Below are 27483 nucleotides of genomic sequence, written 5' to 3' on the forward strand. Positions count from 1 at the left end.
AAGGATTCCTGGTGACACAGGTGCTAAGTGCTTGGCTGCTACCTGAAAGGACAGAGGTTTGAGCCTGCCAGCAGGTCTGCAGGAGGGAGAGGAGGCAGTCCATTTCCACAAAGATGGCAGCTTTGGAAGCCCAGTGTGAGAGTTTTCCTTTTTTTATAGGACTGCTATGAGTCAGAATCAACTCGACAATATATGACCACTCCATCCCCAGGGTTCCTCCTGCTAGCCTGAATCTTTGCTGCTCCACCAGATGACTGTTCTGGATGGGTCTCAGTATGAGAAGGTGGAAGGGTGCTGAGTGAGCGTTCGTTAGCAGGGTTCATTGTATAAAATGAGCCATCTTAGTGCAGGAAGGAGGAATCTCACTACCAGCAAGAGCCAGGACTGGCACTTGATCTTTGCACCTGAGATTCCAGTGCCTTGAATTTCCTTGATCCAGAAGACAGCTGTGACCCTGGAGCAGAACCAAGAGTCAGAGCATGAGACAGTGTGGTGGAATTCCCAGTCCACACAGCAAGCGAAGCTGAATGCTGTTGCTCAGGAGGCTGGCTCGTGGAGTGGTGTGCCTCCGGGCACTTAATTGGGGGAGCTTGGTTTGCTGATCCATGAAGTTAGAGTCAAATGCCTTCCGACTGGGGCTTGTGGAGAAGTGGCATGCCCTCTGTAAGGGTGCACAAGCTGGATAGAAGTCAGTGGGCCAAGCTGCGGAGAGGACAATAAGTCAGAGAAAGATCTACCTGCCTGTGGGAGTGGCTGAGAAGAGGCTGTCTGAATCCTTGTCTCCTGAGCATTCACCACCAGCTAACTTCCTTAATAAACCTCTCAATCCTGAGCATTATCGGGGAGTCTGTGATGCCATTGGGATGAATTAAGAACTCAGTTGGAAAGCAAGTGGGAGGATGGGGCCTGTCTGACCTCAACCTCATGGAAATTTGCCTTGGGAGATGCTGATGACACGGAGATCAATCTTCCTTTTCCTTTGTGTAGTTGGAGGAGGTCAAATCCACCCCATGCCATTTCTTTTTGCAATGCTAATTCTGTAATGTAAAACCAGGGTCCTAATGATCTCAAAGGGAAGGTGCCTCACATGAAAACTACCCTGTATTCCCTGTATAGCATTGTCTTTGAGAATAGGATAGCCATGCCCAGTGGGGTCTCCCCTCCCCCGAAACACGCACCTTCTGTTCAAAGGACTGGTCCCTATGTGCTCTGCAGTCTGCATCATGGTGAGTGGCAATTCCTTTCACCCGAAGTGAAGCCCAGGTAGAGTTTGAAACCTACAACCCAACCGGCCCCTTTTTCTCACTAACAAAGATCCCCAGTTGCCATTACAACCAGTCCTTCAGAGCTGACTGGTTAAGCTTGTCCACCTGTGAAGGGTAAGCTCTGATTTCAGAGATGAGACCATGATGCGTTGGCAGCTCCCCCCACCCCAATCATCCATTTGTCAAGGGGTGCAGCAAGATTTTGAACTCAAGTCCACTTTGCCTTAAAGATGTTTTGCTTCCCCACAGTGTGTGTATTTTAACACATATGTATTTGTTGTGTACATGCAGTGTGTGTGTGTATTTTAACACATATGTATTTGTTGTGTACATGGAGGTAGCCACCAGCAACAAAGCATCACCTTCTCAAAATCGGCACTAAGTATCAACAACATCTGAATTTTGAAAGTGCGTGCGTTTAAATAACCTCACTGATGACAAAGGCATGACAAGTGCATGAGTTGACACCCTGCCATTTAAACAAAAGTCCAGAAGCATCATTCAATAAGAAAATGGCAGCGATGATGGGAATTTTGAACGCTTACGTTTTGGGAGACACATATCCTGGATGGCCACTGCACTTGGGGTTGGAGGTATGTTATTTTAATGTTTTTAATAACATGTTGTCAGTATTCTTTGTTGTAAACCCTGATTCGCTACCAGGGACAGCTGTTACCTCCTCTGTTGCCTGGCTGGCATGTGTGGCCCTCATGAAAAACCTAATGAGAATTTGAAAAAAAAACCCAACAACTTATGGAGATAGGTTTATAAAGGATGACTGAAGAAGTCAAGGAGAGTATTAGCAATAAAGTTTAAGATTATTGCAGTTTAATTCTATTGAGTCCCGGAAACCTACTGTGTTGTCAATGGGAAAAGAAGTGTATTCATTCAGCAAAGATTTATTGAATGTTCCCAAAAGGCCCAGGGAAGACACATGAATTCAACAGTCAAACCTAAAGTGAAAATTTGAACCAACTGTCCTAGTTGAAATATGGGTTCATTCTCGCCTATGAGTGTGATGAACTATTTGGTGCAATTGTGTGTCCTTAATAAGCACATAGACTGTTTGAGCCTCCTTGCATGCATATCCTTGGTCACATGACGTCAACTCGACCTGCCTGCTTCCTCATCTGCAAAATTAGCTCAATAACAATAATATCTCCCTCACGGGATTATTATGAAGATTAATTGAGTTAATAAATGTAAAGCACTTAGCACATGGGGTTAAATGTATTGGTTAGCAGCAGCATCTTATCAAATACTATCCCTGCATCTTTTGAGAGGATAATAAAGATGGTACGTGTCGATGATATTCTGGCGAATTATCTTAACGGATTTCCTAATGGTGAAGGAGTCAGCATTTCCACAATACGTTCATAAGATGTCATGTTTTAAATGCTGCTGCATTAAATGGGATAAACTTATGTTTAGAATACTTACAGTTGGAGAAAGATTGACCTGCAATTTTTCAGTTTTTTATTATGGAGTCGAGTCTGACCCATCGCAGCCCTGGAGGGCCGAGTAGGGTGCCCCTTGGGTTTCCCAGGCTGACGCTCTTCACCGAACTAGGAGACCTCATCTTTATTCTGTGGAGTGCCTGGGGGTCTCCAGCAGCTGACTGTGCAGTGTGGCCCTGTTCCCCAGCAGGGCACCCCTGTGGCTGCTCGCTCCCCCAAAGGGTCTTCTGAAAGGACCTGCAGGCCAGGGCTATTCGAGGCAGAGGCATGAACTGAGAAGGTGAGAGCTGTGTTTTGGGAATTCCAACCGGTGTCATCTGGCGCGTTTTCTCCAAGGACATGGGATAATCAGGGCGGCTTCTTAGGAGGAAGTTTTAAGAAAATTTGAAACTCTGTAAGTGTGAGGGAAAAAAAAACCCAACAACCCCCAAACACAAAAGTTGTGCCGAGTAATTTTTTTTCCCATCACAAAAATGCACCTGCTTATTCTTGGAGGGTAGCCAGAGCTGTCTTAGGAGGAATTTGTGGGAGAACCCTACCCTATCCGTGCTACAGCCCTGATGGTGCCCCTTCAGACTTCATGCTGTTCCAGCTTGAAGACCAAGTCAAAGGGACATGATGTCAGCCGATGGAGGATGCCAAGGCTGCTGTGTTGACCTGGTGTCCATGGAAGAGTGTAGAATTCTTCCGGGAGGACTATGAGTTCAGCGTTTCCCATTCGACGATGCACACAGTTTGCCGCGTGCCATTGATGGCAAGCCCTGCAGGGGCGCATCACTTGTCCCACTGCCTCTCTGGGGCTCGGTTTCCGTGCTTCCTCCTTCTCTAACCCTCCTGAACCTTGTCCTTGGTGAAATGCTGCCAGCTTGACCTCAGGAGGTGCATACCTCTCAAATGGAATTATTCCTATCATTGCCCTGTCTATTGTCCACCTGAAAATTGAGCCAAGGAGGGAGAATTCAGTTGCAGATCTGAAGAGGGAGGACTGAGGGGCATCATGTTGAGAGTCCCACCTGTCTAGTTCACTGAGTAAGCCGGATCCCTCTCATGTTTTTGATTTTGTTCCATGTCTTTCTTCACACTCCATTCAGGACCTTCTAACGCGAGTCCTCTGAGAGCAGTTGGTAATGGTCTCTGGGCACCATGTGTCTCTTCTGGTCTCAGAGACTGAGGTTCCTGAGGCCCGACTGCCCATTGGCTAATTGTTTCCAGGCATCTGCAAATTTCTGCATCCTCTTTCCTCCAAGCAGAGAGAAACCAATAGTTGCACCTTAGTTTTTTCCAAGCATGTTTCATGTTTTTCCCTTCGGACGGGAGAGAACAGTGGTTGGCCCTTTGCTCGCCTCACATGGTCTTTGAAGAGCCCAGTTGCTACTCCTCAAATAGGATAACGATGGAGCCTTGACTTTGTGGACTCTGCCATGCCAATTGACCTTGGTGTTTCCCTGATAGACGTGTCTATTGTGCAGCTGAAATTGAGTGTGGAGGTGACTTCTTTCCCAGATCTTAAATGTTTGAATCCACCATGTACCTGAGTTCCTAATGTCCTTTATTGCTGACTCCCATCTGTATTAGCATTATGAAAGTTGTCTCCCTTGTTTATTACGTTGGTTTTAAACCAAACTTAACGACTCTACTTTGTGTAGTATTAGATTTCCATCAACTTGTTCCAGTTGGATCTGTTGCTACTCCTATTGTCTGTGGGTTGTTTTGAGATATAAAAGTTTATATTTTCAACCTTCCTCATCTTTGTGCCCTATGGCTACAGAATGCGTTTGGTTCTGGGTCGTCCTCAGAGATCTTAATGTGAGTGATGTCCTCCTCCTTTCCACTTTGTCGTTTCTGTAGCCCGAATGGGCATTTTAACTTCTAGGCAAATGGATTGCACGTGGCATTTTTCTTAAACTCTCATCTCTAAGTTCTGTAGCATCGCGTGTTTGCCTTCTCACATTTGGGTACCGTATTCTTCCTTTTGAGCAGCCTTGGTGGTACCATGGCCACAGTGCTATGCTGACGTAAAGATCGGCGCTTCATCCCCGTGTGTTCTTCCTGGAAGAAAGATGGGCAGGGAGCTTCTGCGGAGATGACCGCCTTGTCCCCCGGTTCTTCTCTCGTCCACGGACGGGATGGCTGGGCGTTGGGGTCGGCTCCGTGGCAGTGGGTGCTTGTTGGCTGTTAATTTCTTTTTGTATCGTCCTTCTTTTATGTGGAGCTTTCCCAATGTACGGAGGGTTTTTATTTCATATTCACCTTCATTCTAACTTTAACCTGCATTGCCAGTTCTCTGGATCCGTTTCTGCGAGCTACATTTGGAAAGAGGCCGCGCACACAGGCAGCGTACCTGAGGTGAGATTGTGGGATGAGGAGAGCATGGGGATGGGGTCTTGTCATCGGCAGACCTCTAAACTGACGTCTTCCTGTTTCTCCTGGTTCCAGGCAGCAGGGAGGCACTGTCTCTGTCATCCAGACAAAAAGCAGTGTGCGCTGCTTTGATCAGGGGCCAAGTGATGTCTGGGAAGGGGGCTAGGAGAGTCTGTTCAGCCAAAGCATCCTCCCCTGGCTGCCCTGATTCTCCTGCAGCCCTGTCCTCACATCGAAAGCACTCTGGCTCCTCTTCCCCTTCCAGGGGCACCCTCGTCTTCTCCTGGGCGGTGTCTGAGACCCTCAGGGAGGCGTCTCTGGGCTTCATGGCGCCTAGGCACACTCTGAGCCTGTGGCCTCTGCTGAAGGGACAGTCAGCTCTGGGACGTTAGTGATGGGCCCCTCACTGGTGTGGAGACTCCCTGGAGCCGCACCCCTGCAGGAGGCCCGGTGGGCTGCAGTGCCTCCTCTGCTCCTTGTGGGTCTGAAAAGAGAGGCATTTAAGATTCACCTCTGTCACAATGACTTCCTCACTGTGGCTCCCAGGCACCTTGCTGGCTCAGGCACCTCAGTCCGGGGAACAGGCACAGCCTCTTCATTCTGTCCTGCTCCCAGCCACCAGAGCACTCCTTGTTCATTCCCAGTGAGCGTCCCAGGTAGAACGCCCTGTCCTATAGCCCAACGGGCCTGCCCAGGTGACTCAGCCCACTGCCCTGTCACTCAAGGAGTAAGTCCCATGTGTCAACAGGGAGAGCAACCTGTCCCTTCTCTGCTATCCCTCACAGCACTGCCCACAGCACTCACGGAGATCCTCCCCCGGCTCTCCTTGAGGGGCGAGGTGGGGGCTGATGGCAGAGACTTCCCTTCCACCTTACAATCAGGCCCCAGGGTGGGGGTGGGGGGCAAGGGGGAGAGGACTTGTTGAAGGCCTTCTAGGATTGGGAGGCAGGCTTTGGGCAATCTCAAGGCAACTGAGAAAGTTCACGACACCCAATGGGAATGATGGGCATGCTCCTCACTCTAAGGTGCACCGGTGGGGTAGTGGGGCCCACGCGGGGCTGCTCTGCTCACCCACAGTCAGAACCTTGAAACTATAAGTCATCCCCAGAAGGAAAGAGGAGGCTCTGAGCTCTTTGTCTTGGAAGCTCTCCGTGGGCTGACTGAGCTGGAGTGGACTCTGGCAGTGGGATTTGCCTACCAATGAGGCCCTGGCACATTGACCTGCAGGACTGCTCTTCTGCTGGCTCAGGAAGCCACACCCAGAGCCCGAAGGACCTATCACCACACCTCAACTTGGTCTGTCCCCTGCCAGCCTTACCTATTTCTCCTAATGCTCTTGGACTTCAGCGTGGGAGGCAAACAGGACACAGTGCTCACCCTCCAGCTGGTGGTAAACACCCCTGGGGTTGGGGCGTGTGGGAGTCTGGCTCGATTAGAGGAACAAATCCAGAGACACTCACACATGTGTAAGGGAGAGCTTTATCTCAAGGAGGATACATCACCGCCCAGACCAGATCAAGTCCATAAACCTGATATTAGCCCATACGACCAAGTCCAGTCCATCAATTCCTCCTCAGACTCACGTTGCCACTCACAGTGATGCCAAGTGCAGGAAGATCACAGGTCCATCAGTGGAAACTCTTGCAGATCCAATGGCAGTGGACGCATCACGGGCTGTCTGCCCAGGTCTCTACCACATGGCTCCCTCGGGTCTCAGGGTAGCTCCACATGGCTTGTCCACAGGAAGACGAAGGCAGAGAGAGAAAGTTCCCAGAATCCTCATGAGGAGGCCACGCCCAGAAGGAAACATCATCAGGTGTGACCTGATGGACAGGTTACACTCCACCCCTTCACTCTTCACACCGTCAGGTTGACATGAGATGATGTCACTACTGCAGGCCACTCCCTCTCTGCTCTCAGTGATGCACTGGGCGGGATGTGCCTGTGGTTACTGGCCCTCGGGTCATTTGTGGAAATGGCTAAAGACCAAACAATGCCAGGCACACCTCAGAGGTGCTGTGCGGTAGGTTCCAGACCACGGCAATAACATGAGTCACACAAACACACTGTGTGGTTCTCTAGTACAGATGACAGTAAAATTGACCCCATCCTGTAGCCTCGTCAGTGTGCCAGAGCAGGATGAAATCCTTAACGCATCATGAGAACGATTAAGACGTGAGAGAAAGTCATGCAGTGAGGGCCTGCTGTTGGAAGGATGGTGACGGGGGCCTTGCTGGCCTCAGGGCTGCCACGAAGCTTCCATTTGTGAAGAGGACCATCAGGTGAGGCACAGTCACAGGAAGGCTGCCTGTCCTCATATCGACTCATCGCGCTTGTCTTTAAGAAACGTGTGCTGAAGGATGGTTTTGCATGGGAAGATGCCATGTTGCCTCCCACTTAGTTGTGTTTTGATTCATCTTACCAATAGTTTATCAATCTTACCAATAGATTATTAACTTACCAATAGCTTATACATCGCACCAGTAGTTTCAGGGGGGTGGTTTGAGTCACTCAAGTTCCTGTTTCTGAAATGGTTCACAGCAGAAGCAGCTGTAAGGAAAAAAAGTGTCCCCTCTCTGGGTGTGTGCTTAGTTCTGGTGTGATTTTCCCTTTTTCTATTTATGATTGCAAAACACAATATAAGATAAAAGATAATACGGATGTGAGCTCTCATAATGGGATTATATAATACATTTATTCTATTTCTTACTTTTGAAAATCATGACAATCTTACAAACTTTCCCCAAACTCTAACATCTTGACAGACTCCCCAATTTTTTTTCGAGAAATAGAACTTTGTATTTCCTAAACAAAACCATCAGTATTTTGTCTGTGTCCCTCTCAGTCAATACTATTTTTTAAACATTTCATTTACTTGTAGTGTCCTGCGGTCAGCCCTTCAGATTGCTCCTAATCTTCATCATATAAACACTACAGTGAACATCGCTGTGATGTGACTGCATTTCACCATTCAAACAAGGTGATGAGAATCAGTTCTGAAAATGAAATCCCAGGATCAGAAAGTCTGATCATTCTGAGGATCTGAATGTACAAAGATAAACAATCTTGCCAATCCATGAGTGAGCATTCCTGCATCCCATCTTAACTCATGACGTGTTGGCCAGTTGTTGATAGGTAACAATGGAAACCTTTCTTTGATTATTGAATTGCTACTGAGTTGCTTCTCTTGGTTTATGCACTTTGCAATTTCACTTTTCCCTGGAAAGAATGAGACCAGTCTCCTCAGGTTCCTTGTCAACTTTTCTACTGGTCTTTTCTGTTGCGTTAACTTACAGAAGAGCAACACCGATCCTTTACTATGTTTTCTCTGTTTTTCCCAGTCTTTCTATTTTCGTTGTTGCATCAGGTACTGTAGAAGAGTGTGTTCATGGAGCTGGCTCTTACTTAAAGGGCACTGAACTTCTAGCGGTGCCCCCTTCATTAAGAGCTTACTCTAACTAAGCCAACCAAATCCAGCCATTAAACAAATTACACAGACCTGCTAGTATCTACTTCTGTTTTCAGGGATAGCCAAGTCCCTGGCAGCTTTTGAAAGGGCATCATTACCCAGGAAGCCAGCCCACAAGGAGCCGCCTGTGTTCCTGCACATACTTATAGATAGCTATCAACCTCGCTCCCAGTCTTGGCAAAGATGCAACCCAAATGCCTAAATCTCGAATACAGCATATGTCACCCAGTGGATTTCAGTTCAGAACCACATCTCAATTTAAAATTTCATCTTCCCTCCATACAATTAAATTCCGAGCATTGGTGTTGTGCCTGAGATGTTTCTCGGCAAAACACAAGCCAAGCTAGACGACTGGCTTTCTGCATTTCAACTTCCTGAGCCCAGGAACCTAAGGCCAAGTGCTGAGTAAGAGTTCTGGGGGAAATGCCCTTGAGGCTGTGGTGTGAAGAAAGCCAACCGTGGCCGTTCCGTGGCGGGACGGACCCTCCAAGAAGCACAGGGTTCATCAGCATGCCCTATCTGCTTCCCCCAAAGACCTGCGGGCCTTCTTACTGGCCCAGTTTCCACGGGCAGGTTGTGTACAGTGCTGATGTCTGTGATATCAAACTACTATGCTAGCCTCATTTCCTCCTGCATCCCACACATGCATACCTGCCAGGCATATGTGTTTTCACCCGCACCACGTCCTCTCCCCTTGACGTTCTTTATCTGGTCTATAAATCCCACGCGTAGTAACCAGCAGGGACGTTCTTTGAGGACATCCCTCTTTGTTTTACCATCCAATGCGAAATCGTGAGGGTTCCATGTGTCAAATTCTGCGTGGGAGGAATAAATCCTCTACATGTTTATGCACACACATACGCCCGCCCCTTTCTGATGGTGCAGATAAAAACATCTCAATGGCTGGACTAATTTTTTCTCTTTCACATTACTGGTTTGGTCACATGCAATGATAGGCTGAGTCCTGCTTTCCCTGGGTTGATAAGGATCTGATATTGAGGTCTTGGCTAATCATGGAATGACTATTACGCTGAGAACTCTCCCACAATGCCCGCCTCCGGTGGCCGCCCACCAGTCTCCATAATCCACTATCTCACTCAGGTGTCCACTCCCAAATAGCCACCTGGTAGTCTCATGCAGGCTTCCTAGGATCATTCCAGTGACCCCAGAGTCCCTTAACACCAAAGTGTTAAGTACTGGGCAATCCGCTTCCATAACGATGGACAGCCTTGGAACCCCTGTGCGGGGGCAGTCCCCTCCAGGGACTCTGGGAGCGAGAATCAAGGCGCTGGCAGTGGGAGACGAATGTGTCCACATCCAGACACTGGATTTGTCTCCAAACTGCCTGGCTGCCCTGTTGCTTTCCTCGGACAGAATGAGGACACACTCACTCAGCTCAAGTCAAAGTCTTAGGGGCCAGACTTGACTTCACTGGCCACGATGGTTTGATCTATCAGCCTGTGCAAGCTGCCTGCTATCCCAGATCTCATCACTCACCCCACCGCTGCCTCCACAGCCCCCGTGGCATGTGAATCTGGATGCAGGAGGATGTTAAGAATCAAACGCGAATAGGGGAGGATGAACCCCTAGGGATAGTTATCTCGTCTGTGCATCAACCACGCAGGAGTGGGCCATTGATTTTTAAAGTAACATGCGATTTGTAATTTCTAAGTGTCTATTCTGTTTCCACTGCACTGGTCCAGGTACAATTTTATATGACACTGCTTATTAGTCAGGAGATAAGAACATTAGACCATCTTGGCCCTTGCCATCTGGATAGGAGTCCTTGGGGTATTGCTAGAAGTTAAATAAACCCAAACCAAACCCACTGTTGCCAAGGTAATCCTGACTCATAGAGACCCTATAAGACACAGTCAAACCATCCTAAAGACTTCCAAGAATGCACCTCACGGAAGCAGCCTCTTACATCTTTCTCCCGTGAGCATCAGGCAGATTTTAAGCATGGACCTTTCAGTTGGCAGTTGGGTACTTAACCACTCTGCCTCCTGGACTCCTTGGAAGTTACATACGATGGAGCAAAGGGTAAGTGACACCCCGCAACTGTGGCAGTGGCAAAAAATATCGAACGCTCCATGGATTGGCGCAACTGTCATCGTGGAAATACAACTAGAAAGCGATAGAAACAAGGCTTGTGAAACATCAGCTTGCATGCATTGGACACATCATCAAAACAGACCAATAGTTAAAAAGGAAATCTTATTTGGCAAAGGGGAGGGTCACCATAGGACAGAGGAATCCTCGATGAGATTTATTGACCCAACAGCTTGTCTTGTTCTGTTGCACAAAGATTCACTATGTGCCGGAACCAACAACCTAACAACAACATCATATTTTAATTTCTCCTTCTCATCATGTTCAAAGGGGTCTTCAAACGTCTGTAGGAAAAAGTCATTATCATCTAATTCCATTTTCCACAAACTTTTTGGAGCCCTCTTATGTTGGAGAGGTGTGAAGAAGGCATGAACGAGATTCCTGTCTTTTCTTTCTCTAGCCATTGTCAGTTACCTGCACACCCAACCCTGTAACTACCCATCCTTTCACCCACCTACCCACTCATGCATCCAGGCCTCTATCTATCCTTTCACCTACCCATCCTTCTACCCGTCTAACCATCCACCTATCTCACATTTCAACCACTATTTTATAATAAACTGCTATGTAATGAGTATGATGTTACAGGCTTAGGAGAGAGAAATGTATCCCCTTACATGCTGCCTACCCTTTTGAGTCCTTACCCGAATGCCGGCCATGGAGATAACAGTGCCTTAGAGTTTTCATGAATTTCTATTAATCGACCTTGATAAAGATCCCAGCAAAGTCATGAGCTGACAGAAGGAGGCCTGGTGGCACAGAGGTGAAGCCCACGGCTATTTTCTGGAAGGTCAGTGATTTGAGCCCACAGATAGGTGGCAGCCTCCTTCCGTGAGGTCTGACCGCCTGGGAAGCGCTACGGGCCACTTCTGCTCTGTCCTGTGGGGTTGTCATGAGTCAGAAGGGGCCCAATGGCAGCATTTCTATAGTAACAGATACACTGTTGGGAGTTTAAAGAAAAAGATAGCCCTCAGAACACCACACACACACACACACACACACACACACCACGACTCACTGCCCTTGAGTCACCTGTGACTCATAGTGATCCTACAGGGCAGACAGACAGCCTCCTCTTTTGTTTCTGAAGCTGCGTGTGATGTGCTGCCCTTTCAGTTAGCCGAGCATCATGCAACCTACCCACCATCACGCTCTCGATAGCACGTCAATGTCTGTTAATTCATTTAAATTGCTCTCTTTATTTAAAAGAGCATTTCCTGATATGAAATTACTTCTGTGGAATTTTACCAACATTCTATAAATTGCTGTCTGATAGTTACCCAGTGACCAAAGAGTTACTAGGACAAAACTCTTGTATTTCCATATGGTCCTTTTTTTCCTGAGTTCCATTTGGCATGGATTTCATCCTGCTTGGAGAAAATGACCCATGGAAACGTTAGTTTGAGCAGGAACTGGCATTTCCTTTTCCGTTTAGCATGCAGCTATTTTTTATCACGAGTCAGTATGTCCTCAAAGATCCATGTGTTCTGTTCGTAGGCGCTGAATACTCAACTCTGTCCTGGTACGGAGTCAGTCCTCACGTGCCTACGCATTTCCCAAAACATTGTGACATTTTCCTTTCCTGTTTCCATGATTTCACACTGTGTTAGTTAACTTTGCTCCCTAACGCATGAAGGATTGTGGTTTATAGCTTTCGTAGACTTAGGTTTCGTGCAATAGGCACTGGATTTTGGGGGGCGTAGTTGTTGGCATTCCTTTTGGTAGTCATGTTTTGCAGTACCCCAAACCAAACCCATCAGCTCTGAGTGGTTTCCAACTCAGAACCCCCTCACAGGGAGTAGAACTGGCCCTGTGGGTTTCTGAGACGGTAACTCTACCGGAGCAGACCGCCCATCGTTCTTTCGTGGAGCAGGGGCTGGGCTTCATCCACGGACCCTCAGGTAGCACTGAGTCCTCACTGGAAGGTCAGTGATTTGAGCCCACTGTCGAGAGGGCTCGTTCATTACAAGCTTGTTGCTGCCTGTGCTTTCTTGCCAATGGACCACACCAGCAGAGTTAGCAGCTTCCTTCGACATTTGCTGGACCGAATAGTCCTCCCTTTTCCTCCTCTTGGTATTCTCTTGTTCCGTAGTGTGGACACGGCAGTCCTCGCCCCTGATGCGACAGTATGCGATGTGAAGTCTTTTGGGTCTTTTTAAGCACCCTTCTGTTCCCCTTGACTCTGAGAGCGTGGGCCCAGCTCCTCTCCCCTTGCTTCCATTTCTGTCCCTGTGCCTCTCTGCCTTCCTGTTTTCCCGTTTCCCCGGGAAATCTGCTCCTCGCTAGCAGTGCCTGACGCACGCGCCACCCGCGTCTTCCTGAAGATCCCAAGCATATGTCTTCTGAAGTTCCATCGATACTTGCGGAGCACCACCTTCAGCGCCACATGTTCATGTTCTTCTCCCTCTCCCAACTCTAGGAACTTCTCCGTCTCCTGGCTGTACTTGTCTGCTCTCCCGGTACCTGTTCTGCAGTGCGATGGATGGAGGCATTTGCCCACAAACAACCTGGACTGTACACACTCCCTGACCTCACTTCCCTTGTGGCTACCAGCAAACCCCACTCTCAGGCTTACAGAGTCCCCCGATCACAGCACAGGGTGGTGAGAGACTAGGGTTGTTGGTGGATGCTGAGCATTCCTGCCTCTGTGTTGTGTTCTGTCTCTCTGCCCCGGGGGATCATGGGAGTCTGACTTGATAACAAGGGAGGGAGGCAGAGTCCTGGAGGAGCACAGAGTTCTCCGCTTAGCCAGGCTTATGCTCCAGTCCACCCCTCAGAGGGGTGTGCACGTGTAGAGGGGGGACCTCGTCAGGCCTTCCCCCGGGCTTGTCGCATGCTGGAGGTGGCTGTGTCTCCCAGGATGGCAGGCTGCACGTGGGTCTGAGCTCCCCTTCAAACCCTTTGGAGTCCAATACCAACTTTCCATTTTCTTAATTTACTAGAAATACAGATTTCCCTCCCTATCCTCCCATTCTACCTTCTCATTCATTGACAGCCATATTGAGGTGGGCATGGTTTTGGGCAGGGGGGACCCAAAATCATGATTAAATTGCCATCTAAGGCATGTTGTCTGTCTCTGCTGGGCCATTCCACCCTGCCCTGTGGGGCTGCTGGCAGTGAGTCTCGACCGGATGAAGACCCACAGCAACAACAATACACAGTGAACACACAGGACAGACTGCAATCAGACCTGCGAGGTTGTTGTCGATGCCACCCTGGTGTACCCCACCCTGCGGTGGGGTACACTACAACATCCACCATGGTGCATTTCAGGGCAGTCTCCTCGCATGTACTTTGGGGCCACACATTGCTCTGCTGTCATCCCCAAATCGCCTAAGACTGCAGACATGGGGCACACACAAACCCTGTAGGAAGCATTCCTCTCACATTAGCCATTCCGTCCCCTGCCTGGCTTGGTCATTGTTGTAAGGTCCCAGCCAGTCAGCTCCGACCCCTGGCTGCTCGGCGTGCAACAGAGCACAACCCGGGCCCACGAACGTGCCATGTTCATGGTCCCCAGGATGTTTGAGCCTATTGTTCTAAGCTGGCTTTATAGAGTTTCCAGTATGCAGCGAAGGACACAAGAATGCTCAACTTAAAGAAAAATGATTTGATCAGCTTATTAAGTGAACGTGTTATGGACAGGGAGCTTCAGATTATTCAATAGCCAACAGTCAGGTAACACATCCGATGAAGGTGGCAAGGGGCGATCACACAGCGGGTCACCCCTTGCTTATGTTGTTATTTTTACGTGCCAGTGAGCCGCTCCCACCCATAGCAACCCTCTGCACTAGAGACGGGAACACTGCACAGCCCTGAGCTGCCCGCACAATGGCTCGGACGCCCGAGCCCATCGATGCAGCCAGTGCGTCCATCCATCTCATCAGAGTGCTCCTTCTGTTTCACCACCCTTCCACTGCACCCAGCAGAAGGTCGTTTTCCGGGAAGTCGTCTCTCCTGACGATAGCGCCAAAGTATGTAAGATGAAATCTTGCCGTGCCTCCCTTTAAGGAGCACTCTGGCCTTACTGCTTCCAAGACAGAGCAGTTGCCCTTTTAGCGGTCCATGGTACCTTCAGTATTCTTCTCTAGACCACAGGGCACATGCCTTGGCTCTTCTGCCATCAAGATCCTGAGGGCCCCACTGCCCCAGGCTGTACGTGACTGTGGTCGACGCCCCTGCAGGAAATCGGCTCCCCTTCCGTCACATTTGAAGCCCTCAGACCTGAGGGGCCCATCCTCCGGCAGTGTCTCTGACCATGTGCTGCTTCCTTTGCTTAGGCGTTCAGGATTTGGCCATGCTCTGAAGCTGCGCATGCGGTTCCCAGTGGCTGCTGCCTCCGAAGTGGGGAACCGAGTCCCTCTCCGCCGTTTGCTCTTAGTCTGGAGGCTCCGCTGAACCAGCTCCCTTTGGGGGCCCCTGCGGACATTGGAAGTACCAGTGACAGCTTCCAGCCTCACAGCAACACACAAGCCACCGCAGGGCGACACACGGGCAGACAAGCGGCGGTCCCTTGCTTATAGGGTTTGTCAACTGCTATTCATGCCTGGCTGAAAACTGTTCAACGGGAAAGGCGGGTCAAAAACGGTCAACGTGTTCATCCCCACTTGTCTGTTTGAGAGCCCGTGAGACCCGGCAGCAGATGCAGGGCCCAGCCAGAGGCAGTTGGTCTTGGGGCAGTAATGTTCTGCAGGAGAAGCCCTAGGGCAGCATGGCCTCACCTGCCCAGGCCACTGCCCAGTCCGTCCTGCTCAGGCTGCCCTGCTGGCCATTCAGGGGAGTGTCATCGTCTTCCAACACAAACCAAACAAGCTCACTGCCGTCGAGTCCCTGCCGACTCCTCCTGTGTCTCAGTTGGCAGGCCTCAGCGTTCCTGGAGCCCTTCCATGGAAACCCACCACCCCACATCGTCTCAGAGCTGGGGCTCCATGTGAGAGACGGTTGGCAGGGCTTCCCAGGAGTCCCTGGGGAGCAGCGTGGCCGACGAGATGAAGGGATCAAGGAGCAGGAACCACAGCCACTTCACACAACCATGCTGCTCTCAAGCGCGACCCTAGGGGACAGAGCGGAGCTGCCCGATCGGAGGGTTTCCTCAGCTGGAAACATCAGTGTGGAAACCAAGAGGCCGTTTTTCACCTGGGAAGCTGGGACACATGAGCGTTGGGGCAGCAGCTCAGTCCCGACTTATCCCACCACCCCAGGAGGAAGGGAGCCGTGAGAGGCTTCTCCCTGCATCTCTGGGCTCCATGACACCCATGGGTGGACCTGAGCTATATGAGAGCCAGGATGCTCACCTGACTTCCTGAACCGGGGGTTTCCTCTCACCTAAGGGCTCAGAACACCTCTCTTTCTCAGGCGCCCCTCACCATCTCCACGCAGGCCCTCCTGAAGGCCTGGCTGAGGAAGCGTGGCTGGGGATTTTCTGGCCTCTCTGATTGGCTCACCCGGTTATGCAGCAGGGAGCGAACAGACTCTGCCGTGACAGATGGGCCCGGGTACTTCGTTTTTTAGTCTGTTTTGTTTAGAATTTATGTTGACAAAAAGGAAGAAAAGATTTCCTGGAAACAGGGAGGTGTTTGTTGTGCTTCTCAAGATGCTCAAAAGCACACGATTCCCTTCAGCTGCCGTCGTGGGATGATAACACTGCCTGAGGGGCACCAACAGCAGCCGTCTGCCTTCTCCATGCAAATCGAACCCCAGGACCGACAGGGAGGGGAGGCAACCGAGGGGAGTCCCCCCGCTTGGAGAAAACCCAGATAACAACACAGCAAACAAGAATGGCCGTCCCTGCAGCCTGCAGGCTCTTTGGGGAGAATGTGCCCACAGCTCAAGAGGAACCCACATGGTCCAGAGGGTGGTGCGTTGGGCTGCTAACCTAGAGGTCTGGGGTTCAAACCCACCAGCTGCGCCAGGAGGGAATCACACACAGTGTGTTTGTGGGAAAACATACAGGCCCGGACACCAGATGAAACAGTTCCTCTCTTACCTATAGGGTCTCTATAAGTCAGAATCCACTCCCTGGCATGGAGGGGACCTGCTGCTCCCATGGGAGGGAAGCACTGAGTCCATTAGCTTGCCTGGTGGGCTTCCGGTGAAACCAGGCTTACCCAAGGGAGAATCACCTCCAGCTTTGAGTCTTGGTTGACAAACATGATTGGACTTTTTCAGAGCAGAAAGGGAAGGGAGAGAAGGTAGGGGTGAAGGTGGAGAGAAAAGTGTGGGATTTGGAAAAGTACTTCTCTCTGTCTGAGATGCTGTTTAACGTTCTTGACCCTCTAAGTAGAAATTGATATTTAGTTTTGATTGCTCCCAGGAGGCCCTGTGGTTTGCCTGATATGCCTGACAGGGAGGTTGGCAATTCAAACCCACGCCAGAGCACCCTGACAGAAAGTCCAGCAATGTGTCCGTGTGACGGTGGCAGCCGGGGAAGCCTCAGGAGCATGTGCACTCTGACCTGAGAAGGGTTGCCCTGAGCTGGACTTGACTCGACAGCCATCGATTTGACTTTCTCCCTGGGGTCATTGACTCTATGGAGCCCTGGTGGCCCCGGGGTTACCTGTCAGGTTACTACTGTAAGGTCAGCAGCTCCAGCCCGCCGGCTGGTGTGTGGGAGAAAGATGAGGCCGTCTGTCTGCATCCGTTAAAATCTACAGTGGGGAAACCAGATGGAGCGGTTGTCTGCTGTCCTGTAGGGCCACTGTGCGGCCTGACAGGAGCGGGCTTGGTTTTCTGTCGTCTAGCCTATTGTTCAGGTTTCCATGAGGCTTGGATAACTTGAACTTGTTTTCTCTTGGTTTTTTACTCTTTTTCTTTTCGGAGCTCCCTGTAGGGATCTCCGCGTGGCAGGACGTGTACTCCCTTCCTTCCAGGTTTTCAATGTTCACACCATTTGGTCTTGAGAAGGCGGCATCAGCAGTTAGTTATTATTGGTGCAACTGAATCCTTAGAGGAAGCACCCTTTACATGCTTCTTCTAGGTCCCCTCCCCCACGATCCGAGCACGGAATCTATGAGAAAACTTGCTGCCTTCAAGGGCATGTGGATGGGACGCACAGGGTCCCCTGCAGACTGGAACCATTTACAGGAGAAGTTCCAGTCTCTCTTTCTCCCAAAGATCTGCTGGGGGTTTTGAACTGCGGACCGTGAGGATCCCAGCCCCACGCATAACCACTACACCACCAGAGCTCCACACCAAAACTGTTAGCACAGACACATATTGTCTTCTTAGCGGTGAGATGTTTCTTCTGAAAACCCCCTTTCTCCTGGCCGCTTCTTTGTGTCTAACCTGGGACTGGTGTTTCCATCCAACCCAGACTCTGCCTCTAGTGGGGAGGGCCAGTATCCGGCTGCTTGACCCAAGCCCAGGTGGTTTGATGGGTTACCCCCTGGGCAGCTACCCACAAGGTCAGATTCAAAACCCACCAACCCCTCCCCAGGAGAAAGATGAGGCTGTCTGCTCCTTTACAGAGAAACCCACTGGAGCAGCAGCTCAGCTCCCCTCTGCCCTGTAAAGTCACGGTGAGTTGGCATGAGCTTGAGGTCAACGAGTTTGATTTTGGTTTGGCGTCCAGGACCCTGTCTCCTGATGAGTAATGGTAGACTGGGCACTGAGAGGTCAGAAGTTGGAAAACACCAGTGACCCTGCAGGATGAAGACTGGGCACCACAGGGGCACCACTAGAGCTGGTAACACCCAATCTAGTAACTCAGGGTGTCACACCTGCCCCCCCCTGCCCCTGTCCCCCCTCCCACACTCCACAGGCTTCCTTCTGGTTACAGGCCTTAGTGGTTTTTAAATCAATTTTAACCATAGAATAACATGTGGTACATAGGCTGTAAATTGCCTAAGCGTGGTGTTTCTCTAGCCTGAGTGCACTGAAGGTTCAAACAGTAAATTAGCATGGAGTTTTAGTCTTGTTGGTATACGGACGGACACATGTAAAACGATGAACAAAAATGTTTGCGATATTGTAACGACCCAAAAGCTTACAAATTTTTGCTGAATAATGGCAGCATGTTGATATGTCTCCTCGTCTGCCGGGGTCCCCATGTGCAATCCACAGCCCACGTGCTCGTCTGCCGGGGTCCCCATGTGCAATCCACAGCCCACGTCCACTGGGCTGCTCCCATCAAGATGACAGCTGTGAGACCCTACGGGCCCTTCCACTCCGTCTCATAGGTGGGTCCACGCGAGCCACGATCCACAGCACGGCACCACACATGGCCCTCCACCCTCTTGTCTGGGGAGTCTTCCGGCAGCCCCTTCACCAATGTCTGCACTTCGTCAGGCATGGCTAGTTTACAAACTGCTTTCCTTACACTTTTACGAATGATGAGTTATCATCAGTGTTGTTTTCTTCTAAAAAATGTGTCCCATCACCCTTCTTCACTGTGTGCCGGCCGGCGTACCATTTCCAATGCAGTGTTGAGTGTGAGGGTGTCGGATCCAGACTCACACTCAGATTGGAGCCCCACCTCCATCAAGTCAGCCTCTCTTCCTCTGTGTCTCCAGGTCCCTGTTTTCCATGAGCCCATTGTCCCGATGGAGGGCCCTGGTGGTGCAGTGGTTAAGCACGGAAAGGTCAATGGTTCAAGCCCACTGGAGACTCTGAAGGAGAAAGATGAGGCAGCCCAGGGAACCTTGGGCAGCTCTGCCCGGGCCTCCTTGGTGAGTGTGAGTCAGGATCCTCTCAAGGGCAGTGAGATTTCGGTCTGGGGAGCATTCAGAGGTCACAGTCAGTGATCTGGAAAATGACGTTCTCTTGTTATGTTCCTTCGATCAGCACGTGGTCTACGTCCGTTCCCACTTTCAGAAAGTTTGGGGAGTTTTAAAGTCTCTCAGTGATTCTCCCATGAGTGAGCAGCGTGTGTTCATGAACCCTTGTCAATTCCCCTATCGTCTCAAGGATAAGATATCCTCATTCCCCATGTCAGCCCCCCCCCCAACATGGCGGCCCCATGTCCCTCAGGGAGAGTCAGGGGGGCCTCATCCTTGTGGTGAATACTGTCGCCCTCTGGACACTGGACCTGTGTCTCCGTGCCCCCGGTGGGATGGACTCCCATTGTGTCACTGATGGAAACCTCAGGTTCACCCTAAAAACGATTGTTTTGTTGAACTTCTCAACCCCTATTGGGAGGTAGTTTTGTATTTTTGCCATATTTTCAAACGTTTTCTTATAAAAGCATTTTCTCTGGCAACTTGCTCCATGCTAACGAGGAACTCGCTGTGAGTGCTAATAAACTGAAGTGGAGCGAGAGAGGGAAAGGTTTTCTTAAGTCGTTCCACGTCGTCCTCCAAGAGGGTGCTCAGCTCGCCTGGCAAGGACAGCTGGTGGGAATCATAACTCAGCCATGGGGCACCTGATCTTCTGGCCAAGGGCACAGCTTTTCAATCGCCCTACTACGGGATCTGAAGTTAAATTGGAGCCTTCTTTGCAAACTGCTCCCTATACGCTGTCTTTGAGCGGCTGGTGGCTGGGAGGTTAGGGCACTCTGTGGTTACACTTCCCTGGTTCCCATCTTCCTTCATGAGCATCTTTTGTTGCTTTCCCTAGAGAGCATCATGGCCCCGAAAACAAAAAAAATCACACAGCTTGTGTGCAATCCCAGTTTCTTCCTTAGATGCCACGTGATACACATTCAACACTGGGACCGGGGCCACCAAGGACAGCCAACTCAGAGCAGCCGACAGGACAGAGCAAAACTGCCCCACGGGGTCTCTGGCACCATGCTGTTCACACAGACCTTTCTGTCAGCAGCCCCGCACTCAACCCACTGCTCCACCAGGGCTCCTCCCCCAGCCCAAAGCCGAGCCAATGAGCATCAGATCTCACCGCCTCCATCGACGGAGCTACCTGCTTCCCAGCCACAGTCCCTGGGCAGGTGCCTCTCCATGAACCTGGAGTGACATCTGTAACCAGTGATGCTCCATCAGCTGCAGCAGCAGCAGTAGCATCCAATTTCCTAATCATGAGAGTTTCAACACTTGCAAGTTCAAGGAGTAAAAGTAGGAGAACACATGCACACACACACATACCAACTACTGTGGTCGCTTTGGGAAAATACTGATTCTATCAGCCATCCGTTAGAAACAGGCAGGCTATTTTTGAAATAAAAAAATAACATCAAAGAGCGAAAAAACCAACAACAATATCTAACAACAAGCCCCCAAGGTGTGTAAAGCAGAGAAACATAAACTTATGAACCACAGTGCAACTTTTTAAAGTTGCATTTCCACTCCATCTGAATTTCCTGCCGTCCCTGGACACAACCATCTCAGAAATTCCCGGGAACCCAGGCGTGGAATAATCATGCAGAAGGCATGTCAGGTAGCTACTCTCCTAAGAAGAGACTAGAAAACTTTCTTAGCTTCCTGTTTATTGGTCTGGTTTTTAAACCCTCGGGTGTGCCAGGAAGTGGAATGAAAGTCAGTACTAGAAAACTTGTGAGCCGGTCTGTCTTTCAGCTGGTCAATTACTTGATGGTGAGGGGGGATGGGTGGAAACGTACCTGTTTGATTCCCAGTTCCTCTTCCTCCCGATTGTCTGAGTTTCCCAGCTATTCAACTCAGCACAAATTGCTGTTCTTACAAGTGCACCGCCATGACTCCTGATTTGCTGGCTGGCTGTCATTCCCATTCATAACCCAGGAGGCTGTCAGACTGCCACTCCTTGTTGTTGCAACAATTTGTTTCGCAGAAAGGGCTTGATTCATGAAGGAGGCGGCGGCGGCGGCGGCGAGGGGAAGCCCGACACTTGTTTCTCTGTTGGCCTTGACGGTACACGTGGCTCACAGAGACACATTAGGAACAGCACACGCACTCCTACCCTCAGAAATTAATTGCCAAACCCATACCTTGGGCATTTTTCACTCTCAGGTGAACAAGAACGCCTCCTGCAGATGGAGATTTGGGGGACAGCAGCTCAGCCCTTAGATCCATCCATAATGCTCGGGGTGCCCCCTCTGACAGAGCCCACAACACACTGCCCCAAACGCAGCAGGGCCTCTGTCTCCCGGGACACATCCCCTCCCCGCATCACCTTGAGCACCTGAGAGTGGCAAGTAGCAGGCTGCCCTGAGCCCTGTGTTCACCATAAGCCCAACTAGAGACACTTAATTGGAGCACCACTTTTTCACACTGGGTTTAAATCATTGTGGGCAGGGCCAGCTGCGTGGCATGCTGGATGCCAGTAAAAGTCCTTTCATCCACTGCCCATTGTGGTAGTTACATAATCTGGTGTCAACGTGCAAAGGGTTGGAGTGTAGCCTGCCAATCAGGTCACAGCTTGATGAGCTCATTTGGAGGCACCAAATGATAAATAGCTCACTGGAGACCAGATACACTCGCGCTCTCGGCTCTGCCTTCCTGGTGACAAGACACATGGAGCTATGCTAGAGCCCAGAAGCTGAAGGAGCCACATGGAGACCCATGCCAGTGTTGAGATGCTTCCACTGCCACTGGACCCTTAAGACTTTCCACCTACTGGCCTGTGATCTTCCTGCATTCGGCTTCATTGCATGTGTTGCGTAAAATGAAGAGGAATCTGTAGACTGGTATTGGATATATGGGCAATTATCAGACTCATGGACTTGATCTGGACTTGGCGGGGACGTTTATCAATATACAATTACTCTTTATATAAAGCTCTTCTTATACACCGAAGAGTGTCTATGAATTTGTTTCTCTAGTCTACCCTGACTAACACAGCCATGTTCATTTTTCAGGTTCTGGGTCTAGTCTCCCCGCTCAGCAGCAAATGTTTCCATTGTTCCTGGTGTGGAGCGAGGTCTTCTCCAGGCTCCAACTCCCATCCAGAGGGAAGAGTGCCTTCTTCCAGGCCACGTGTATCTGTCAGTGTCCTGTGTGTTGGTCCATTGACAAAGAAGTCCTTAGTCTATCTGAAACGTTCAACTCTTAGCCCTTCGTGTCAGCAATTCTTCTCCCTTTGAAAAAGACCTTCCTTTGCTGTCCTGTTGCTCCCACTTGAAAATTTCATCTACATGCTACTCTCCTACCCCCACCCCCACCCGCCACCCCACTGGCTTTGCCTTGTACCATCTCTCAGCGGCCAACATCTGGTCTTCCCCAGAGGACAGGGTTGTCCATGTCCTCTTTGAAATGTTGTTTCTGCTCTGAGGAAAGGAGAGATGGGCCTGATCACACAGTGATACATCGGCCGATACCCTTTCAAGAAACATCCAAGGCTTCAGAGAGACTTCCCTACAGGTAAGGGGTTTGACTCCGTGGATGGGAGACTTCGATGGCCGCCTTCTTATGACCATGGGGTCTGGACATGGCGGCCCTGGCGGCCACATGAAAACATGCGTTAGAATCATCTGCACCCTAGCTATTCTGAGTTGAGTAGCCCACCAGGAACCTTGGCAGCCCTCACTCCACCGTGTGCACAAGGTGATTTCCAGAGCTGGCAACAATGTTCTAGAGGAGATCATACCTGCATGCATTTCCTATTGTCTTCACACTAATTTCCATTTAGTAATCCTTTTTGCCTTCCATCCTATCTTTCTTAAGCAGGAGGAAAGCACAAGATTTACCACTCAGATGTTTGGTGTCAAATATCATATATTCATATATTCTATATATCTGGGACTAATTTTCCATCTTATTAAATTTTTTCTAGTGATTTTAATCTCCCCAATAGTTTGAAATAATTTGAAAGAATGGCAATTTAAAGATTTGGTTTCTAAAAGCAATTGAATATGTATTGAATTAGAAATTAAGTTCATTCTGCAAAAAATTGCTAGTAATTTAGGGAAGGAATACAATTTCCATAAAGTCTAAAATAGTGGCCTTAACTTTACTGTCATAACATACATGACTAATCATGCTTTGGATGAAAATGAGATTTTATGTAAATCAAGGGATACTTGCAGTAAACTCCATTATTTTGCCCACTCCTCAAGAAAGCAAATTGGAATAAAAGTGAGAAAGGTAAAAATTTGCACTCAAGATAATTCATAGACTTAAACATTTGAGTTAAAACAATGCAGCTTCGAGAATAAACTGTACTTGAATTATTCATTATTTTGAGGTAGGCAAAAATCACGTTAAAAAGGCAGATGCAGCAAGCCTTACCTCAATTACAAATGGTCTGTTCCACTCTTTTTACACCATACAAGGAGTTCTAGACCATCGGTTCTCAACCTGTAGGTATGGCCCTTTGGGGAGTCAAACAACCCTTTCACAAGGGTCGCCTGATTCATAACAGTAGCAAAATTACAGTGATGAAGTAGCAACAAAAATAATTTTATGGTTGGGGGGGTCACCACCACATGGGGAACTGTATTAAAGAGTCATGGCATTAGGAAGGTTGAGAACCACTGTGCTAGACTGTTATTTAAGGGTAAAAAGTTGTACGTTGTATACTCCATGACAATCACCGTTTTATTTTATGGTTATAAATAATGAGTGGACAGCAAGGCAAAATGAAAGCCTAAAAGCTCTTAAGCCAAAAGCGAGTAAAAGAGATGAAGAAGAAGAAGAAGAAAGCCGACGAAAAAGATAAACAAAAGAGCTGGGGTGACCATTCGTAAAATCTGAAAAAACTGTAGATTTTAATAATTTTAGTTGTTTCTGAAAAACAATCAGAAAAACCAGTAGATCATAATACAGCCATATTGCTAATTACATTAAATATAACTGGACTAAATATAATATTAAAATACAGATATTCTCAGATTAAACAAAAAAGAACGAATGAATTACATGCTCTGGGCAAGGAATCTACTTTAAATGAAAGCATGGGTAGTCTAGGATGACTCACTAAGGCATTGTTGTCAATATTCGTGAAGGTGTAATTATATTGTATCGTTAGACGTCCTGGGGAAGCGCTGATTGGTAGTGAGCCTACGTACAACAGAGTGAAGTGCCACCCTAACCTGCACCATTCTCAGAATTGTTATGTGTGAGGCCCGACGTCAATCCATCTGCCCTTCCCCACTGCCCCTCTACTCTAACTGGCATGATATCTTTCTCTAGGCACTGGGTTTTCCTGGTAACAAGTCAAAGTATATGAGAGGAAGTGACTCTATTCATATCAGACAAAGTGAACAAAAAATGGAAGCGTGCCAGGGATAAGCAGGAAAAGGCATAAGTATAAAGGGTTAGTTTACTAAAAAGGACCCAAGGATCCTAAATGTGTATGCATTCAACAATAATAGGACTTCAAATACTTCTTGCTAGTTGCCATGAGTTAGCATTGACTCATGACGGCCCGTGGACAACAGGACAGCATGGTGCCTGGTCCTGGTCTTGACCACTGGTATGCTTGAGTTCACTGTTGTATTTACAGTGCCCTCCAACCGAGGGGCTTATCACCCAACACTCTACCAGACAGCATTCTGCTGTGATCCACAGGGCTTTTGATTGGCTAACTTCTGAAGGTAAATAGATAGACCTTGTTTCCCAGTCTATCTTGACCTATGAGCCGCTCTGAAACTTGTCTATCATAGATTACTCTGCTGGTCACCTTTGGTAGCATAACTTCCAACATCATAGCAACACAAATCACTACAGTCTGACACACTGGTCGCTGGCTGGTGACTTACAGCTGTAGCCTCCTTCCTCTGCTTCCAGATTGGATGGGTATTTGAGAAAGAAGACCGTTCTTACTGGACCATCTCTCAGAAGAGTGCATTCACAGCCTGATACATGCAAAACCAAGGTTTCGGTATCTCAATATTCATGAGCTTGTCATACTCCTACACTAAGGATTTTTTTTTTAATCCTTTAATTTCAATCCAGAGAAGAAGAGACCAGGCCATATCATTGATACCTACTTTTCATTTCTTTGTCCAGCTCTGCATCCAACAGGCCAAGAACCCTCGGGTATTTCTTGTTGACTGAGCAGAATTGGCTAGTCCGGGAATGAAGTTTGTCGGTCAGTACCACAGGCCTGAAGATGAGCAGACGGACAGATGGTGGAATGGGGTGTTCAGGCACCGATGCAAGGTGCCCAGTGCAATCTCCTTTACGAGAAACGTTTCATTGTGACGTGGGAAAAGCCCATCACCCTTTCAACTTACGCTGTTGGATCCTTAGTGCGTTTTTGGTGTAAATGCTTTGTGGTATCGCTGTATATCATTTTTCATTCTCTGTGGGCTTCATTCTGCTCCCCTTAGGATGAACTTTCAGGCCAAATTGGAAAAGGGAGTCACATGGCTTTGATAGGCATACCATGAAGGGATAAACAGAGTTCATGCAATCAGCCCTGGTGGCCCAGTGGTTGATAATCGTTTGGTTTGGGATGTACAAATTAGGGAGTATCGTGAGAGTGTTATGTCATTAGGGGTCACCCTCTTGAAATTGCGGTATATACTTTTTCATTTTGGGGGGTATGTAAACCAGGATTGATGAACCTATAATGGCAGCAAGTGGAATTAGGGGCTTGAGGCTAGGGGAATGCAGAACAGGTGGTGGGGTGAAGGGGTGAAGACATCAAGGGGCCCATATAGAAAAGCAATGTTTGGAAGCTGTGGTAGCAAATGTACAATTCTGCTGGACATGATTGAACTATGGAATGATTTGACATGTGTATTAATCCGAATTAATGATAATAATAATATAATAAGTGTTGATCCGAACATACCAGTCATTGAGGGAGAGAAAGAAGCGGTCACTGCTTCCATTAAGATGACAGTCCAGAAAACCTACATGCAGGGCAGCTCTCCTCTGTACCCTAGTGTCACCAAGAGTTGGGCTCACCAGTGATGGGGTTTATAGACCACGTGTCTAGGAATCTGAAAACTTTTAATGGAGTGGTGGAAGAAAGCTTGCATTTTTTCTGTGAAGGAGAAGGAGAAGGAGAAGAAGAAGACGATTATCAAGGAACTTGAAACACTGTTGTTTAATGTGTCCTAGAGTTGATTCTGACTATCAGTTTGGATCTGGAGGAAGGATAGCGAGGTGAGCATCGTGGTAGCGAGCAGGGGCTTCGAGGTCCTGGGAAGTTTGCTCATCTTCCCTGCACTTCATTGCTTTTATCTATGAGGATCCTGGGAATAACAGGAAGCAGTCCACACATAGCAGGTGTTGTGGAAGTGTTTCCCATGAACTAAAACTCAGCATGGCGTTAAACAACATAGAGCAGCTCAGAAAGCAAATCCACTTAAATTCTGCGCTTTGCCCATTTCCTTTCAAGGGACGTATACTCAATGAAAGGGTCATGTTAGGTTTTCCACCAGACAAAATTTCTGGTTTTGAAATAAATAAAATTATACAGTCCTGGTTAGCATTTATGTTTAGCGATATAGTGTATGCAATTTTATTTCCAACACCGTCGTTGCATGTAAACCCGAACGTGGCTCAGGATGGGCATCTTTTCCTTCCGTGGGGCATTGGGTCAAGAGCCAACTCCAGGACACTGAACAACCACATGCGAATTCTTGCCTGATTTTTGTCCCCAAGTTCTAGAAGAACCCCTCGGTGACACATGGAATAAAGTTAAAACACTTGGGGAAATGAAACGAGAGCACCTGCCGCCGTTGGGAGGTGACAGGGGTTGAGGCAGTTTGGAACTGCTGATGTCCTATCGGTTGAGCAACCAGCACATGTGCTCTTTGGGATGTAGGATTCATGACGAGAAACACGTGGCGAGACGTATATTTTACACGAAGGCTCGCAGAGATTAAGCACTGGACTGTGGACCCAAAGACAGGCGGGTCCAGCCCACATAGGGGGGCCTGGACAGAAAGCCTGGCCATCCTTCCCAACAGGTGACAGCCACACCGGCTGGTGTGCGGTTCTGCACCTGTCTCAGACCTGGGGACAGGGCAGCTCCCGCATCAACACCTGAAGAACAAAAG

This window comes from Echinops telfairi, unplaced genomic scaffold, assembly GCF_000313985.2.
Source record: "Echinops telfairi isolate 266 unplaced genomic scaffold, ASM31398v2 ScPeMD7_7400;HRSCAF=8409, whole genome shotgun sequence".
NCBI classification, from domain to species: domain Eukaryota; kingdom Metazoa; phylum Chordata; class Mammalia; order Afrosoricida; family Tenrecidae; genus Echinops; species Echinops telfairi.